The sequence below is a fragment of the Bos taurus genome, chromosome 15, assembly GCF_002263795.3.
Source record: "Bos taurus isolate L1 Dominette 01449 registration number 42190680 breed Hereford chromosome 15, ARS-UCD2.0, whole genome shotgun sequence".
NCBI lineage: Eukaryota > Metazoa > Chordata > Mammalia > Artiodactyla > Bovidae > Bos > Bos taurus.
In genome coordinates this window covers 10,990,773-10,995,137 of record NC_037342.1, presented here as the reverse complement: position 1 = coordinate 10,995,137, position 4,365 = coordinate 10,990,773, and the positions used below count along the sequence as shown (strand labels likewise).

General features: G+C 42.0%; 1 long non-coding RNA gene across 1 annotated transcript; it reads right to left on the bottom strand.

The window, feature by feature from the left end:
• Positions 1-259: 259 nt before the first annotated feature.
• LOC132342301 (uncharacterized) lies at positions 260-3,754 on the bottom strand. The gene is made up of 2 exons (XR_009490617.1): positions 3,520-3,754; positions 260-365 (listed from the first exon to the last, which is right to left on the bottom strand). It is a non-coding gene; the product is annotated as an uncharacterized lncRNA (long non-coding RNA).
• Positions 3,755-4,365: the final 611 nt, after the last annotated feature.

Here is a 4,365-nt window from a genome sequence, read left to right as displayed (position 1 = left end):
GAAGTCCAAGAATACTGGAATGGGGTAGCCCATCTCTTCTCCAGGGGATCTTCCCAACCCAGGAATCGAACCAGGGTCTCCTGTATTGCAGGCGGATTCTTTACCACCTGAGCTGCCAGGGAAGCCCTCTTCCTACCTTATCAGCCCTTATAAATGAAGGACAAGCCCTAATATAAAAGCTGCAGGGAGAGTTTGGGGAGAGGCGATTCCGTGATCAAAGGAAGGGAAGAAGAACAGAGATGAACGGGAGTAGACAGGGGGAGCTCTTTGAAAAAGTATAAAATAGCCATCTTGTCCTCAGGGCACCAGCTTTCCCTTCTCTGCTTTCAGCTGGCCAGGGCTCTGATGTTCCTTCACGCTTAACCCTATCAAAGACAAAAGAGGAAGATCTGTTACAATTACGTATGTCGAATCATAAACATAAGCCAAGGTGTGAGTATTGCTGTGCCTGCTTGCAATCTCATCTCTAATCATAACATGAAGGTTTCTTCCCATCTTTCAGTTCTGGGATTTGAAAATAAACTAGAGGAGCTCCTGAGGGGCAAGTAACTTATGTATGCCCCTGAAATTTAACCAGTAAAGGAGGTCACCAAGCTGCTTACATAGAAGCCTGGCTCTAAGTATGAACTGGTATCAAAAACTTTCTTTCCAAACTTGGCAAACCACTTCAGCCTTCTGTTTCTGTTGAACTATATTAAGTTAGAATATTTGGATGGGTATCCAAGTGTACTCTTAATTGCTTCCAAGAGCTCTCAACCAATAGGACACAAATGTCAGGTTGTACTTGGAGAGGAACAAAGCTAAAGCCATGAGGCTAAAGTTTAGGGAAAATGGACTTTTTTGCAACTCCCAGGCTCACTGTTCTGAGCGATGAGCTCATTCTAACATTAGTTAGTCCTAGAATTCATCACCTTCCAAATGCTAAAATAAAATCAGGGAAATGTCATCAAGTTGTTAACCATTATTATCTATTAAAGTAGCACTGCCGAAGATGGGGAAATCGCCTAATAAAACCAATCTTTCTTCTTTATATCACCTAGAACTGTCAGGACTCCAATAGATTATAACGGGCCCAACTTAAAACCAATGACCTGCATATTATACATGGAAAATCCCTCTTATCTCAGCAAGTTATCAACACCAGGCTTGTCAATTAGGATAGAAGAATGTCAAGGTTAAATGTTTCTCAAAGCTTCTGATGTCTACCTTTCAAGGTGGAACCACTTGAGATACCTGTTTATTGACTCTTGGCAAAGACATTGCTCTATTTCCAGGGGAAAAAAAGATGGATTTGATAGAGCTCTTAGAGAATATAGCAGTGCAGTGTTATTAGGTTAAATGATTTATAAACTGAAGCATATTAGGGAAAAATAAATCCTTTCTAGAGGCTCCAAAGTGACCCCATTTTTTTTGGCACTCAGCTTTCTTTTTTATTTTATTTTATTTTATTTTTTTACTTTACAATATTGTATTGGTTTTGCCATACATCAACATGCATCCGCCACAGGTGTACACGTGTTCCCCATCCTGAACCCCCCTCCCACCTCCCTCCCCATACCCTCCCTCTGGGTCATCCCAGTGCACCAGCCCCAAGCTTCCTGTATCCTGCATCGAACCTGGACTGGCGATTTGTTTCCTATATTATACATGTTTTAATGCCATTCTCCCAAATCATACCCCCCCTCTCCCACAGAGTCCAAAAGTGACCCCATTTTAAGGAGTGAAATCTCTGGCAATTTTCCTCTCCAAGTCTGTTACTTTGTCTCAAAAATATGGATAATAATAATTTTCAGAAATTATTATATTGAAATTAAATTGAGGTAATATATATTAAAGTATCTGAAAATAACAAATGATGAATAAATCAAAGATATTATTGGTAATATTATTTTGTTGTTATTGTTTATCCACTAGGTTGCATCTAACTCTCTTTGTGACTCCATGGACTGTAGCCCTCCAGGCTCCTCTGTCCATGGGATTTCCCAGGCAAAAATGCTAGAGTGGGTTGCCATTTCCTTCTCGAGAGTATCTTCTCAACCCAGAGATCGCAACCCACCTGTCCTGAGCCTCCTGCACTGGCAGGCAGATTCTTTACCACTGAGCCGCCAGGAAGGCCCAGTATTATTTTACACAATTCCATTAATTTATTTAACACATATTTAGTGAAGAGTGATTTTACATGGGCTTTAAGGTAGATGTTGGGAATTTAATGATAAAGAGGACTGTCTTTACTCTGAAGGAATCTGCTGTTAGGTGGTAAGTAGAGACAACTGAACAGGAAATTATAATAGTGTTATTTTATAGGAGAAATATGAGGTTTAATGGATGTACAAGCAGAGACACCTAATATGCAGTGGTCTGCTAGGTTTGAAAATTCAGGGAAGGCTACCTAAAGGAATGAACTCCAAAATGACATTTTGAATTTCTGCTAATCAGCAGAAATAAACTGAGCTAAATGGTGATGGGAAAATGGTCACAGCAGGGGGCAGAGAGAGTGCAAAATCGTGGGGAAAAGGAAACATGGTGCCTATTGACACCTTAGAATAATTCACAATGGGTGGAACCTCGGGCTGGAGGAAACAGTGAGGGTAGCCTTTCTTGTCTGCATCTGGTTATATTCCTGGAAAGCTTCGGTTGGGAGCAACGTGGAGAAGCAGAGAGGACCCTATTGCCTTTTGTGCTCAAGCTGTCTCCAGAAAATGTTACATCAAGGGCATCGAGCAGTGCACTTGCTGTCTTTGGCTAGTTGAAATGGGAAAATTTAACAACGGATTAAAGAGAAAAATACAGCAGTTTGGGGACTGTAGTAAAGACCTGAAATATGTGAAAGGAGCAGTAGAAGCTCAATCACATTTCAAACTAAAGACCCATCTGCTGTCTTTGCTCATGCCCAGGATACCCTGCCCCCTTCTTCCTTCCAGTGGACTCATACTGATAGCTGGACGTGGCATAAAAGAGGAGTCCTTATTGAAGCTTTCCTCACCGCTAGCAAGCAGAGCTACTCTCCCTTCCAGTCCGTTTCCATAGAAAACTATTATCTTAGTTGAAGTACTTTCCTTTTATTTTATTATTATCTATTGATATGAATTCTCCCCCACAAAATGAGCTTTCTGAGGACAGAATAAAATCATTATTTGCTTATATATCTCTGGCATGATTATGAACGTAGTCTTTGGTAATATTAACTTAATAACATGCTCTTTGGATTCCCACCTATGGTCAGCACAACACGGTATTAGCAGACTTCCCCTTTTGTCTATATTGATCAGATTTCAGAGTTGGAATGAGCACGTTTCCTGACTCAAAAGATAGGAAGCATGGTGCTCTCCGTGACATGACAAATGGATGGAATGTTTAAAACTCAGGGATTTTCTGTTTGCAGTGAATCTTCAGAAAAGGTGCCAGGATAGGGAATGAGATGGAGAAAGGTGATAAAAGCAGGAGGAAAAGTGGCAGGGCCCACACTACGGGATGAGAACGCCTGCTGTGTCAGAGCCCAGCCTAACAGGTGCTGCTCACGTTTGAGGAAGGTTTGTCCCCAGGGTGGAAATGACAACTGTGCCTTCCAGCAGAGGGAGCAGCCTTCTAGGCATTGGTACCCAGACCTTACAGCCGTTGGCTTCCCTGGGCAGACAGCTCCCTTTGTCCCTTGGCAGCCATAGTGGGGGCTCCAATGATGACACCTGGGAGCTTCTATGTAAGGTGCAGAAATGGCACCAGCTATTTGTCTACATAAGTAGAAAGCTTTGTGACATCACAGACTGTAGCCCACCAGTCTTCTCTGTCCATGGAATTCTCCAGGCAACAATACTGGATTGGTTGCCATTTCCTTCTCCAGGGGAGCGTCCCCATCCAGGGATTAAACTCAGGTCTCCCTAAGTTCAGGCAAATTCTTTACCATGTGAGCCACCAGGGAAGCCCAGAAAACTCACAAAGAAAGTATTATTGAGAGCATCTAACATTTCTTTAAATATGTTCCTAATTATTTTCTCTCTTGAATTTGCCCATTCCAGTTTTTTCCTCAATAGCTTAGGAAGTTCTTTCTGTATGGTAGCCCACGTTATGGGCTTTGTAACAAAAATTTACAGCAAGGAGATCAAGCCAGTCTATCCTAAAGAATATCAGTCCTGAATATTCATTTGGAGGACTGAGGCTGAAGCTCCAATACTTTGGTCTCCTGATGTGAAGAACTGACTCACTGGAAAAGACCCTGATGCTGGGAAAAACTGAAGATGGGAGGAGAAGGGGACAACAGAGAACCAGATGATCATTTCGAGTTCGTGTTTCCTTGCTAATTTTCTGTTTGGCTAATCTATCCATAGGTGTGGGTGGGGCATTAAAGTCCCCCAATATTATTGTGTTGCT